This window comes from Tupaia chinensis, unplaced genomic scaffold (assembly GCF_000334495.1).
Source record: "Tupaia chinensis unplaced genomic scaffold, TupChi_1.0 Scaffold146837_1, whole genome shotgun sequence".
NCBI lineage: Eukaryota > Metazoa > Chordata > Mammalia > Scandentia > Tupaiidae > Tupaia > Tupaia belangeri.
In genome coordinates, this window is record NW_006206691.1 from 2,296,220 (window position 1) to 2,311,780 (window position 15,561).

A 15,561-nucleotide genomic window follows, 5' to 3' on the forward strand; every position below is an offset into this window, starting at 1 on the left:
TGTGTGCGGCGCGAGCCTGCACCGGCACCTACTGCTCACTGAGTGTCGTAAGCTGCTCGCGATTGTGCGTCTTCCCCGAGCACCTCAGACATGGGCAGATTGAAAAGGGGTGGGCATAAAACCAACATTTTACCGAACCACTAAAGTAATATATGTTCCTGGATGAAATGGAAAACACTTTCAGCTTTTTCGCCCATATTTCACAAAAAGGGGAGGGGGGATGGTGGTGACGGGAGGGGTGGCATCATCCACCACAAGATATTTCCATGTGGCGAACCTGAAATAGTCTGTGTGCTCCCCCTTCCCCTTTGGAGAGATATTTTTTCCCCTTTAAAGCTGTCTACGTGTAAGAGATACGTAGGGATCTGTAGAGAAATCAACATTTGGTCCTTTGCTCTAGAAAAGCAACTTGGGAGAAGACACAGGAAGGCAATGCTTTGGGGCTCGGCTAAGATCTCCCCCTCCCTTACAGGCACAGGAGTTCTGCAGTCAGCCAGTCCTTTCTGGTGCTGAATGGGGAATGCTTTCCAAACCCACCCGGTTTGGGAAGCCGGCCCAGTCCCGGTAGTGTGGATCCAGAGTGGCAGCAACGTAAGTCTGTAGAGGGAGACTTGCCTGAGATGTCGGTGGGGCCTCACCCGTCTCCATAGATACCTGTGGGGTACAGGGTGGATCAAAGGAAGATCCCGCTGTATGGCACGGGGAGGGCTAACCCTGACATGTGCTGGTCAGGTTGACTAGGGCGCCCTGCAGTACTACCCACTCCAGAGAATGTGCTGGAGAATGTGGAGACAAGCCACAGTGAAGCTTGCCCCTGTCCATACTTCCACCCCTAATTCTGGTTTGAGACCCTGCTCAGTTGTCACTTTCCGTCTGAGTATGAAGAGAAGCCTTTGCGCGATTCACCATGGTTTACAGATCGGAGTCTCTACCATGAGCTCTCCCTCTTGTTTCAGAAATCTGGAGAGGGTCTGTACTGTATTATCAAGGACCTGTTGGTCGTCTGTTCACACACACACACACACACACACACACACCAAAGACCGCTGAGAAAATCTGCTGGAAGTGAGCATTGGGCAAGCCTTCCTACTTGACAGAAATGCCCAGAGGTGGCAGGGCATGTCAAATGTGAACCTCTAGCTCCTCTTTTCGAATTCCTATTGTTTTTGCTTCAAAAAGCATAAAACACGAGGGCACCATCTGTAGTGATACTTGCTTTGATAGGAATGAGTGGGGTTACTAGAGCGCCTGCGTTGGATACACGTGGTAAGTGGTTGGGATTGTCTTCAGCATTCAAGCTGAAGAGACCAACCAATGGAATCGCAAGTCACCAGAAGCTGGTGGTACTTTTCAGGAAAAGTCATATGAACAGGGGCATGAATCATCCCATTTTGTATTCATCTGAGCTCTGCCCTGGTCATTCATTTCTGAGATGCATCATCTAATTGGAAGGAACACAAATCTGAAGTGTCCTAGACATCACATGCTGTCTTAGGAGTGAGAAAAGACATTAGAAAATCAACCCCTTTTATTTTGCACATGATGAAACTGAGGCCCAGAGACATCAGGGTATTACCCAAGGTCACACAACTTGTTATTGACACATATTTATTATTACTGTTATTATTATTAGCTGTCCCCCCTCAAAGTGGTGGTTTTCCTTTGCTATTCTAGATGTTTGCTTCTCTGTCACCCTTATCTCCTACCTAACTCTGGACTGGGCACTTGCAGTTGCATCCTGGCACCTCCAAGGTGCTGCAGAACTCTTGTACAGATAGGCAAACAATTTCACCATCAAGTGGCTTTTCTTCTTGCCAAGACAATTATTCCTGACAGCAGGCTGGCTGATTGAGCCATAAACTCTGAAGGGTAGGGGAGTGGGGGCTGGGTTGGGGCTGGACAGACACAGACAGGGGCAGACAGTGGCCAGCCACTCAGCAAGCGCTGTGACTACCAGCCACCCAATCCCCATGGCTAATAGGGAGAAAAATCCTCCTGAGGCAGGCAGCTTGGCACAGTGGTGATTGAGGTTGCCAGATGGGCAAGAAGAGGTCCTACTTTGGATGTCACTTGATTTGTAGAGCTGGTACTGAGAGGCAGAAAAGAGTTGAATCTTGGCAAGATAGAAAGAGAATAAAATTAAATTCACTGCATTCGTATGTGAATTTTCTTCTAAGTATGCTACTCAAAATTTAGAAGATGCTTCTAGGCTGTAATTAAGATATATATATATATATATATATATATATATATTGTTTTATATATATATATATTGCCTTTCACTTTTCACATTATTATCCTGCAAATCATCTCATCTGTATGGTATCTTTAAACCTTTCCCACCTCTAATGTAGCAAGTTTGCATCTTTTCTACAGTTTTAAACCCCTTGGCAGAACCGTATACATTAACAGATTGAAATGAGCTTTATTGAAATTTAGCTATTCTAAGTCATCTAAGTTGCAGAATCCCAATTTATTATGTATTTAAAGCATACCAGCACTGATTAAATCAATGCAAATTAGGTTAAATAAGAACAACATGAATCAAGTGTTTCAGCAAAGTTGAGTCAAGAAACGACAACTTTTGAGTCACCACAGCAAGTTGTTATTGCTGTTTTTCACAAGTTTTAAATTTCATGCTTCTAAGTGTCCAACATACTAAAAAGGAGAAAAACAGAGAAGAGCTCTCCCCAGGGTCTTTTTTTTTTTTTTCCTTCTGTTTGTTCTTTCATATCTTTGACCTGTTTTGAGAGAACATCCCATTAACCAAAGTATATTCTGGCTGCTGTGTGGACTTGATCAAACTCTGCTGGGTTAACCACAGGTTTCTGTTGGCAAATGTCTTCTGTGTCAGTGCCAGATAGCTGATGAAAAATACCTTATTTTGAAAACACCCTTAGAATTTTCCGTGTGTGTATAGGGAAGGAACTTGGGCCCATCTTGCTGAACTACTGAAACAGCAAGCCTGTTGGGCATTAGGAATACCCTCCCAATGGAGCTGGATGGTGACTCATTGGTAAAACATGAAGAGCTGCCAAGGCTGCCTCAACATGGGAAGGTTCCCAGTTCATGTCCAGAGACCTCCTTGGGTATGCTGGACATATTCATGCCCATGGCCCAGGACTATTGGAAGATGGGGATGGATTGCGGTATCAAGACTCTTTGGAGGGTGCTGTCTCCCTATCTATCTCTCTTTCGCTCTCTCATGGAAGAAATGAAAATAAAATAGTACACGAAGACATCATGCCAACATGTGATTGGGAACTGAGGCCAGATTCCCCAATCTGGGGTAAGAAAGGATAAGAATCTCAAAAATGTGGATTCGGGAAATGGGAAGGAAGTCTGGCATACATGAGGTATGAATCTGATTGCCAAAACACAATCTGGAACTAAGGGGAGGTAAAAGAGAAGCTCATGGAGTAAGCTTAGTGCAGCAGGAGGGAGAGTTCAGTCATTTCTTCACTCCTCAGCCTTTGCTAACACACTTTTTCTTGTTACTCTACGTTATGAAGTGGGGTGGGGATGGGGTGATTCACTTTTTTTTCCCTTGTATGTCATTACTCTTCCTATTTCAGCTTGAATGAAGGCCACCTTCAATTTGTTCATTTTAGTCAAAATACCTTGTGAATGAAAAGATCCAAGTGCAAAAAAGTCTGAAATGAACTTGCATTCTGGTGACTGGCTTTCCACTAGTAGTCTTTGTCAGTGTTCAAGGAAAGAGAAATTCGAGTGGTGATTTTAATGTTCTGTCATCGCTAGCACCAGCCTGGACCTTGATCTTTATGCTGTTGTCTTTAATTTTCAGTAGCAGTGAACCATGGCTTTTCTTTAAAAGGAAACAGTTAGAGGAATTGGGGGAGGGTTATGTTCACAATTTCAAAAGGAAAAAAATTAACTCTGTTGTTTCTTAGCGCATAGACCGTGTAGCTGGCATTTTATAGAAGGCCTGGGACATGCACGGAGAGCCCGAGGGTGAGGCCAGTAAGGCTTCCCCTGGATGATCTACCTAGGGGGAGAAGTGAGAAAGGGGAGGTCATTGTTCTTATCAAACTTCATCCTCCTCTTAAAATGAGGCAGTAATATGGATGGCAGTAAGAAAATACCTGCCGTGCTCAATGAATGAAGCGAGTAATGAAAGTAAAGCACGGAAACACCAATTCATGAGGTCCGTTCTGCTCTCCTAGGCCCCTCTGCACAGCTTTTCTCCATACTAGCACATGCCCTGAGGATGTCATTAGGCTTAACTGTTGTTTCAGCATCTGTCCTCTTCACTTACTTAACTCTGATTCTTTTTCCAGGTTAATGTCAAATCTCGATGATCCCCTAAATGATCCCCCCTAAGTAAAGTGATCCCTCATTCTTCTGAACTCTGTTAGTGGCTTACTTTACCAATCTTGTGGTCCTGTGCATGTTATTTGAGTGTGTCAGTAATGTCTCACTATAATGTTTTATAATTGAAAGAGATGTTAGACATCTTGAAGACAAGAGTCAGGTCTCAGTTGGGCTCCTGTTTTACCATGTTTTATCAGCGTGACTCTACCCAAGTCTATCCTTTTTCATTGAAATAGGGCTAAGGGTGATTATCTTAAAAAACAAACTAGCAAGCAAACAAACTTGGGGGAATTCAATGAGGTTGTATATATTAGAAACTCACCAATCAGTAGTGTAGTACTGGGGTCAACAGCCTCCAAGCTTGTTAGAAATGCAGGTTCTGAGGCCTCTCCCCAGACCTACTGAATTAAATCTGTATCTAACCGTTCATCCCAGCTAATTTAGTCAATTTTGAGAAACATTTTATTAGAGCACTCACATATGCTGACTCGAAAGAGCAACCTGGATATCATTGATTCCCTAGTTTTATTACAATTGAAGGGACAGAAGTGGTAAGTGATTGCCCATCCTTGGTGGTAGACTTAGGTTAAAAACAAACACCTCCACAAATGTACTGAGTATCGTCTCCTTTCTTCTCCTACATTTTAAACACATAAAATGCAAGGTCTGTGTCTGTCACAGTCCCTAGTGTTTAGCAGGGACCCCAGTAAAGTTTGACTTTATTATCTATGCCACAAGAGGCTCAGAACCCGCATAGGTGTTAGCTTTAGGCATTTCCATCTGGCTTCTTTACATATTATCCAAGGCAATAACAGTGCCCTGAAATCTGCCATATGATTTTGATTGCAGGTTCCCAGAGCAGACAGCATGGCATGTGATTGATCCAACAGGCAGCCTACCGTGTGGCCCCTCAACACATTGTGGAAGATTCAGCACCACAGGGACAAGTAGAGGGTAGTAGGTTGCAGGCACATTAGAGTTTTCTTCCCAGGAAAACCCATGAAGTTGCTCAAGTCTGCTTACATTACTCCTTAGATTTTTTGGTTTTGTTTTTAATCACTAACAATCTGATACTATGAAATGTATGTATTTCTCAGAGATACTTTCATTATAGATAAATGCATGATAGTAAAAGAGAAAATGAGAGAATTTTAATTCAAGATTAAGTCATCAAAAATTCAACCACCCAGTGATAAACTATGACATTTGGGGTGTATCTTCTTCTTTTTTTTTTTAAATTAAGTACATGATATATATTTTAAGATATTTATTTCATGAGAGCAAGAGAGAGAAAATGAAGAAAACACAAACATCTTCAACAGGTTCTCATACCATGGTGCTCTCATTCCCCCTCTCCCGGTGCCTTTCAGGGTATCCAAAATCATGGCATTCCCACCGAGTGAATACAGGTGGACCGTGGCACTGATCCCACAGTCTTCTATGTGGCTTCAGCGTCATTTGAGTAGCACGTTATCACTGTGTCACTAAGTTTGCCCACGGTGTATTCTTTTAGAATTCATCACCTCTGTTTATTAGTTAGGTTGTGTTCTAGTAGGTCGTTGCAAAAGTCATGACATATTTTTCTGCTTTTCTATGCAAAAATGCATCATGACTTTTTCAATGGCCCAATAGTATGATCTGTTGCTAATAACAGAAAATACCTGACTCTAGGTAATTTATAAAAATGGAGGTTTATACAGCTCACGATTTGGAGGTTCAAAATCCAGAGCCCACATCCGTAGGGTGTTCTAGCTGCATTACGACACAGAGGAGGGCAGGCGAGTGTGTGTCTTGCATCCATGTATCTCTGTCTCATTCATTCTTCTTAGAAAACTGCCAGGCTTCAGTGATAGTGGCTCTATCTGAAGGACCTTAATCTTAATTGCTTCCTGGACGTCCCACTGCCAACATCATAACTCGGATTAAGTTTCATCTGCTTAATCTCAACACAACCAAATCTCAACATATGAGTTGGGAGAGAGGTGTTCAAACCATAGCAAGTTGTTTCTGCTATTTAGCCATTATGAAATATGCTATGCTGAATATCAACATATTTACACCACCGTGTATGTGGCCAACTATGTCCTTACATTTTAAAGCTACATATGGGACTAGCAGTTAGTGTAATGGCTATGTCGCTGAACTCCCATATAGCTGACTACGGTTCGATTCCCAGACCCAGTGACTTAAACTCACGCCAGATGCGTGTGTGTGCATGCCCAAGATCCTGAAAGGATAATGGAGGAGAAGGGATTGCGGTGTGGTCATCCCCCCTGGGGGGGGGGGTGAGTTCTCCCTTTCTATCTTTCTGGCCCTGTCTTTCTGGCGAGTGCACGCGCCCTGTAGCAAAAACCTCTCCAAAAAAAAAAAAGAAAAAAAGCTACATAGTGGAATTGGTGTTTAAAGAATGAGGGTTTCATAATACCAAACTAGCCTCTGAAAGGCTATACCCACATAGTTCTATCTCTTCTTGAGAAACTCCATCAGACCACAAATTAGAATACATGTTGGTGGGGATCAACAGATGGCATAGTGCTTATGTCAGTGACTCCCACATGGTTGACCATGGCTCAAGTCCCGGACTCAGTGGCTTTGAAAATCACACTGGGCATGTGTGCATGTGTCACCAAGATCTCAAGAGAATGGAGAAAGGGTTGAGGCATGGACATTCCCCCTGGGGGGTGATTTCTCACTTTCCCTCTCACTGTCTCTCTCTTTCTCTCTGGCGAGGACATGTGCTCTATGGCAAAAACCTCTTTAAAAATTAGATAAATAAATAGCGTGCCTTAAAAAAATTACCCTTTGGTTCTCTCTTCTTCATCCGGTTGGAGCACCGACTACAATCTTTGCCCGAATCTGTTCTTTTGGGATCTTGAAACTATCTTTCTTTCACACACACATTTCCACCCATCATTCTATGGAGGCGATTTCCACTTCAGAAAGAAGGTTAGCTTTGTGGTCCTTCAGAGTTCCTTCCGGAAGTTCATGAATATTTAATTCCTGCATCTCATTAAATAGCTGACCAGTCAAATTATTTTCACAAAGATACTAATAACTGAAAATAGTTTAGTGTTATTCAAAACATTCTTTGGGCTAAGAGTATTTAATATATTTGTGAAGTACACACGACTGTCCTGTTTTTGAAGCCCATAATATGCTGGTTATCACATCACAAGAAATCTCAATTTTCATGATTTCACTTAGTTTGGATATGTGTTAACACTAAATCAATGTGCCAACACAGTTTTGTAAACATTTATTTAATTGCAGTATATAGATGCTTTTGATTTAAATCAGCTACTACAATACCAAGTGATTCCAAGGTTTGAATTTCAAGCAGTGTAACAGAATGTTGGTTCAGAGACCTGTTGTTTGTTTGTTCATTTTTGTCGAGGCCAAATATATTATGGGGATAGCTATATAACTACAGTTCTACTTGGTATTAGCAAATCTCACCTCCTCATCCTAGCCACAAATAATGGAGGCAATTTAATTCTGTAGTAAGTTTTGTCTCTGCTACACCTTGACTCTTAATTAGCCTGTTCTATAGAATTATCTAGCTCTTGCTAATTTTGTCCTCAAAGATAAAATAAAAGTCCTTAAGGGCAAACGTATGATTTTTCTGCTTTTAGGACCTTTTAGTGCAATCTGGCATAGTTCTGGGTTCACACAGACTCTTGGTGAATAGAGTTTATTAGCTAGTTTGAAGGCTTGCTTAATCAATACCCTATGTAATCTGAACTAAATATAAAAAGATTACATAGACCTATAGGCACAAAGGAAGGTCCAAACTTTTGGAATTGAAGTCACACAGACTAATGTCATTTATATGTAGCCTCCTTTTGCAAACTATTTTGAGTAGAACATCCCCACCATTCATAAATAATGGATCTTCTGTAGCAAGCTAACCTGCCCAACTGGATGCACTTTCAAACTACCTTCTATTTTGGGGACCCACTTCTTAATTTTCCATAGGCAGTTGGAGACTACCTTTTAGTTAACTAGCATATGTTTGTTGTTATTTTTGTTTACTTTTGTTAATTGGTTTTACGTTAAATGGAGGTTGAGCTGATGAAATGCAGAGTTAGATAAAATGTGATCCCTACTCTCAGTGTTCTCCTATGAAGAGTGGAGGTGATGAGATATAATGTAATATGATCCATGCTATAACAGAGATATACACAAGAGCTATGGTTAGAGAGATTTCTGTAGCTAACTGAGCAAGGCCAGCTAGTGGAGCTCAGGGGAAAGGAAGAGGAGGTGACCAGATGGATGGATGAAGAAGGTCACAGTAGTTAATAGGCAGAGTCTGTTAAAAAAAAAAAAAATTGGAGTGTTCTGAGATGCACAGAATGCCTGGAACACAGATACAAAGGAAAATGGGAGCTCTGAGTGTTATTTTAGAGCCATAAGGGCAAGACTTTCAACTTGGAATATGATTTCCAAAATGTGGGTGCAAAGAACATATTAGGTCATCAGGAAAGTGATGACACATTTTTGCATAGAAAAATGTGTCATGACTTTCCTGATGACCCAATAATTTTGATGATAGACTTGAACATGAAGGGCAAGAAAAAGCATACTATGGGTTGTTGGGAGAGTCATGATGCATTTTTTGCATAGAAAAATACATCATGACTCTCCCAGCAACCTAATAGAAGCAAGAACAGTTGGGATGCTGCCACATATGCCCACCGAGATACTATATGGGGGCCATAGATACTACCATTAGAGACGGACAGGACAGACCATTTGTAATACTGAGTTGTCTGAAAAACATCATGTATTTTTTTCTATGCAAAAATGTATTGTGACTTTTCCAACAACCCAATAATATTTCTGCAGTAGGACTGATAGTCCTTTTTTTTTTTTTTTGTGATAGGGCACATGCGCTCGCCAGACAGAGAGAGACAGAGAGACAGAAAGCAAGAAATCACCCCCCAGAGGAGATGGCCACGCCACAATCCCTTCTCCTCCATTTTCCTCTTGGGATCTTGGGTATGCATGCACATGCGCCTGGCATGAGATTTAAGCCACCGGGTCCAGGACGCGAACCGCGGTCGACTACATGGGAATCCAGCGACATAGCCATTACGCTAACTGTTGGTCCCAGGACAGATAGTCTTTTAAACGATGCTTTTCCTGAAAGATAAGTTAAGGTGATCTCAATAAAATGAGTTGTTCTAGGGCAAAAAGAGAAGGCAAGGAAGAGTAACATGTGAAAGCAGGCTCTAATATATGGCACCATGAGTAAGTAGGTGAAGACCGGGACAGAGGCTAAAACTAGTCATGCAGATCAGAGCCCCTGGAATGTACTTGGCTTCTGTGGTTGTGGCAGTGGTTGAAAATCCCCAGTGAGAATGATTCGGCTACAGCAGATGCACCATCTGAAAGTCCAGTAAGGCAGTGTGGATAGGGAAAGCTGTTAGATAATGGTGGTAGGGCCCATGTTACCTACAATGTGCATGCGTGGATTAGAGGCATTCACATTCTAGTTTGGAAAACTCCTTTTCTGTTAGCAAGTGACACTGCAGACTGTATTCATTTTGTAGAGTGCCATTTTCCATGGCCTTTTTTAAAAAAAATGATGAGTCTCCCCATGGAAGAATTGAGAAGGACAGAAGAAGTAGAGATCACCTCAATAGGAGGGGTGATTTAATAAAACTTAAAAACACTGTCCTAGTCCATGGCAAACATCCTTTAATATATAGGTATGGCCATAGGACTGTCAGTAATCTATATTTAACATGGCTGTGAAAAAGAAAAAAATGTGGTTAGGATCGATAGGTTTCAAAAGGACACTGGGATGGTCAAGGATCACTAATATTGGGAGAGGATGTCTGACAGTGAGTGAACCTACAAAGGAGGTATGTAATAAAGTGTATCTGCCTGAGCAAGTCAACGATGGGGTGGTGTTCCATGTATATTTCTCCAAAAAAGGGCTGTCATTGACATCTCCTATCAGTGAAGGATTATTTCTTCGTGAAAAGGAATTTTGGAAATTTCTGGTTCTGTATTAGGCTGACAAGTGTTCTACCACTTACAAGTGCATGGCTTAGGCAAGTGACTAGACCTCTGTACAGAAGTATTCAATATAGTGGGACCAGCAGTTGGCTTAATGGCTGTCGCTGGACTCCTATGTAGTTAACCATGGTTCGAGTCCTGGACCCGGTGGCTTAAACTCACGCCGGGCGCATGTGCATGCGTGCCCAAAATCCTGAGAGGAGAATGAAGGAGAAGGGATTGTACTGTGGCCATTCCCCCTGGGGGGTGATTTCTTACTTTCTATCTCTCTGTCTCTCTCCATCTTTCTGGCAAGCACATGAGCCCTATAACAAAAACCTCTCCCCCCAAAAAAAGAAGTATTCAACTATTCAACATAGTAAAATAAAAGAGAAACAAATTTAATTATAAATAGGAAATACTTAAAATACTTAAACTATTTGTATTTATTTTCCATTATATAAATGCACACAAATACCAGAAAGATGGAAGACAAGGAAAAAAAGAATCATAAACACAAATGGCATTATGTGGCACTGACTTGGGTTCTTAACCGCTTTAAATATTAGTTCCTACATTCAAGGCTACACAAAAAGTGTAAATCAGGGGCCAGATGGTGGCACAGTAGTAACACAACTGGACTCACATTGGAGGTCCCTGGTTTGCATCCCAGGGCCTCCCTCGACATTCTAGGCAAGCACACACGTGCCCGTAATCAGGGCTGGCAGAAGTTGAGGTGGATCATGGTGTGGCGATCCTGTTGAGTGTGCCTGTCTCTTAATTTCTCTCTCTCATTCTGTCTGTCTCATGGAAGAGGTACGTGATTGAGCTTTAAAGAGGAATAAACATTTATTTTTAAAAAGTCAAAAAAAATTTAAAAAGAAAAAAAAAGAAAAAGCCCCCAAAACATGATGGTAAAAACAGTCATCATGTGATTTAGTTGATGGTTCTGTGTGTTGACTAAGAGCTTCCTCTTTGACCAGGTTGACAGAGAGCTACTATGTTCAAGAGTCTGGGATCAACTGGAAGCTCTCTGGAGACTGGACAGTTCAGATGGCCTTACACACAGGGATGGCAGTTGGCAGCCTGGTGGTTGGGACCCGACTAAGTAGCTATCATTTGGGATACCTTTTTTTTCTTCCACACGTTATCTTATCCTCCAGCAGGCTAGTTCGGATATAATCATGTGCTAATTGCAGGGTTCCAAGAGCAGTCATAAGTCCCAGTACACAAGCACTTTTTTTTTTTTTTTTTAATTGCTAAAAGACATTTGCACTCACAGGAGAGAGTGAGAACCTCCACCAATGGGCGAGGTGCCACAATTCTCCTTCCTCCTTTCTTCCTACTCATCAGGATTTTGGACTGAAAGGCATATGTACCCAGTGTGGTCATGTGGCTTAGTCGTGTGGGCTATAGCTTCCTTAGTCATTGTGCTATGAGGCCAGGTCCACACAAGCGCTTTGAAGTTTTACCACCTAGGAAGTTGCTCTTGTCTATCGACCAAAGCTAATCATATGGTCAACCTGACTCAAGGAGTAGAGAAATAGGCTTCATTTTTGATGGGAGGAGATTTATGTTCATTCTTGCAGATTATATATGTGGTAGTGGTTTAAGGTCACTGCAGCTGTTAAGTATTAAATGCTCAAAAGTGATTTTTATTTCACAAGTCATATGACCCCAACAGTATCATCCAGAATCACTAAGGACCAACAGCACTGGCAATACCTACAGCTTGTTAGAAATGCAGAATGTGGAGAAAATGCAACTCTGCCTGACTAATCAACATGGGAAGGTTCGAGGTTCTCATCCAGAGACCTCCTGAGTATGCTGGGTATGCAAGTATCCATGGTCTAGGGCTGACTGAAGGTGGGGGTGGATTGCAGCATTGACTCTGTTAGAGATGCTGTCTTTCTCTGTCTGTCTCTCTTACTCATGGAAAAAATAAATTGAAACTTAAAAAAAAAAAAAGAATCTCAAACCCACCTAAAACATATTGAATCTGAATCTACATTTTAAAAAGACCCCTAGGCAATTTATAAGCCTGATAAGATTTTAGAAGCTCTGTATCTTTTTGCTCTTCCTCATAATTCCTTTCCTAAGGTTGCTATGTTCTCCCGTTGAGTGATAGATCTTTGATTTTTAAAGGTGCCAGAACTGTTTCCTTCTGCACAATTGAAACAGAACAAACACTGATTTAAACAGTAAAACAGGTTGCTTCACAGCGTGAATAGCTGGAGAGAGAAGGTATAACATTTTTCTGCTCATTTGTCCTTTGCCTATCAAAATAGAGATTCAAAAATTAAAATAACAGTACATAAATATTTTAAAATATTGTCTTTAACTAGAAGCATCATTTAGCTGTTAGAGCAAATTTTAAAGTAGAAACAGGTAGGCATATATTTAAACAACAGATTTGTACATTTTTGAACCGTTGCTTAACTGGACCTTAGTTTTCTAAAGGTTCGAAGATTGACTTTTCAGTCTTTAGCACACAATGTAAATATTGTGCAGTGGCTTGCTAGATACTCTCTAGGATTTTATACAAATAATAAGACCAGGGGAATTTATTAAGCATGTAGCTCGTGTAGGCCACTGGTCGACAAAAGGCCACTGGTCTTCCTTTATTGTAGGAAATATAAGTGTACTATAGATTGGTAGATTCCCTTCGATTTTTTTTTTTTTGAGAGGTTTTTGCTATAGGGCGCGTGCGCTCGCCAGACAGACTGAGAGAGACAGAGAGATAGAAAGTGAGAAATCAACCCCCAGGGGGGATGGCCACACCGCAATCCCTTCTCCTCCATTCTCCTCTTGAGATCTTGGGCACACACGCACACGTGCCCGGCGTGAGTTTAAGCCACCGGGTCTGGGACTCGAACCATGGCCAACTACGTGGGAGTCCAGCGACATAGCCATTACGCTAACTGCTGGTCCCAATTCCCTTCGATTTATACTCCTGAAGTAAGGGGGAAAACGTAGGAGGGGGAAGGTAAGCTTTGACCAATACATGTTTATTTCCAGCAGGCTGAGTCAGGATAAGTAGCCTCTAAATGACTTGTAGCTATTCTCAACGTCTGACTTTCTTTTTCTCTTTCTTTTTGAAATTTTGCCATAGGACGTGTGTGTTTCCCAGAGAGGGACAGAGAGAGAGAGAGAGGGAACGTGAGAAGTCATCCCCCCAGTAAGGATGGCCACAGTTCCTCCTCCAGTCTCCTCTCTGGATTTGGGCATGCGTGCACACGCGCCAGGCCTGTTTTTGAAGCTGTTGGGTCTGCATAGTTAGCCATGTGGGATCCAGCCACCATAACCTCTATACCACAAGCTGGCCCCTGACTTTCTTTGAAGTGAGGGAAACTAACTATGACTTCCAGTGTCCTTCCCTAGTTTTCTTTTCCCTTCAAGCCAGGACAGAAATAGAGAAATTTTGAATTAAGGCTTAATGCTATCATGTTGTTTGAAGTTTACTGGGGACATTATCCTCTCAAAATAGGACAGCTTCTTTTCTGAAGCTGTAACTAATGCTATTTTAACCATATATGTTTTGGTGTCCAGTTCTTGTCAGTCCATCAGCCAGTCATTCATAATGAATGAGTATCTATTGAGCACTAGACATATTCAGGCATTTTTTAGATCTAGAAATACAGTAATAACACTGAGTAACCTTGTAAGAAACAGATCACTTTAGATACTGGTAAAGAGAAAATTAAAATAGAACCATAGGAAAGAGACAAATTGAGGGAAGGGACCTGATTTTTTCTAAGGTTCGGCAAGGTTTCCTTGAGGAGGTGGCATTTTGGTGGAAACCTGAACGATGAGTAATGTAGCCATTTGAAGCTCCATGAGGTGCTCGTGCAAAGTAGAGGGGACAGCATATGGGAAAGGCCTTAGATTCAAACAAGCCTAGGTTCAAGAGACTGTAAAATGACCAGCATACTGCAGTCTGTGAGAGGGAGTTGAAGAGGTGGGAAGGAGAATTTTGAACACAATATATTCTTCCTGAAAAGAATCAACACACCTTTTTATAAGTCTTCAAAAATATTCACCAGCATCCTTATCACCTCCACCAAACTTTATTGTGATTACCTCAGGCACTAAAATTAAAGCACCTTAATAGATTAATTCAGTTTATTCCTCAAAATTCTGTAAGCTGCTACCCTGTTTTTAATATACCCAAAGCAATCAGGACACTTGCCTTAACATAGCCAGTACTGTTGATATAATGTAATTTTCGACACTCTTGAGTTGAGGGTCTTTTATGGGACAGCTAAGAGAGCTGGATCTCAATTGGCCTTTTGACTCCGTAGAAGTCAAGCTTGACTCTTCGACAGTCTTCCTTTTTCCCAGGATTAGATCCAGCAGGAGGCAAGACAGGGCAATGCAAACTTTCCTCCTGGATTCTCAGTTCTCTCGGCCTCCTCCTACCATCTGTTGCTGTTTGTGGAGAAAAATAACAGAACAGAATACCAACGACCACACACATTCAGAAATCTCCTTTCCTATGTGGGAGTCTGGCTTCATTAACAAGATCCTCAAAGTCTCTCTGCACTTACAACAGCAATCTAAACATAACCCAGTGAAGTCATGGGGGGGGGGGATGATCAACCTCATGATGCTCAGATGTTAGCACCCAGATACGTCACCTGCTACTTCCCAAGTGTCTTCTGCTTCAAGAAGATTGTATTCCTCTGTAGCCTCTAAGTACTAATACTCATTTCAATATTTTCTAGCCTCTTTATTGCCTGTCTGATTCCATCTCCCATTAAATCCTACCATCCATCTAAGCACGACCATTCTTTAGACTGCTCACCTCTCCACCCACAAATCCATACAATGCTCACCTCTCCACCCACCAATCCATACATCTTACAGGATATAAAATATTTTGAACATATTTCCTTCTTTGAAGAGTTCACTTGCTAGTGGGGTAATCTTACTCTCAGAAGTTCATATCAATATCTCCCTTCTTTGAACTATTACTTGTCTAGAAATAACGTGATCTGTTAAATACCATTTTAAATTGTTCACTAGTTGTTTCTGCATATCCACTGCCACTCTTTTTTTTTTCTTCTTCTTTTTCCTTTCTCCTAGATTGATGTTTTCAAGGCAAAGTCTAGATTGTATTTCAGTTACAGTGAACATAGAGTTGGAATATCCATGTTTAATTTATGGTTTCACCACTTACTAGTGATTTTTTTTTTTTTTTTGTAAACTTGCTATATAATGAGTGGA

The 15,561-nt window shown here is 41.5% G+C and overlaps 1 protein-coding gene across 2 annotated transcripts in view; it reads left to right on the forward strand.

Annotated features, from left to right (window-relative positions):
• CTNNA2 (catenin alpha 2) overlaps positions 1 to 15,561 on the forward strand; it is a 917,008-nt gene that overhangs the window by 460,484 nt on the left and 440,963 nt on the right. The window lies entirely within an intron of this gene.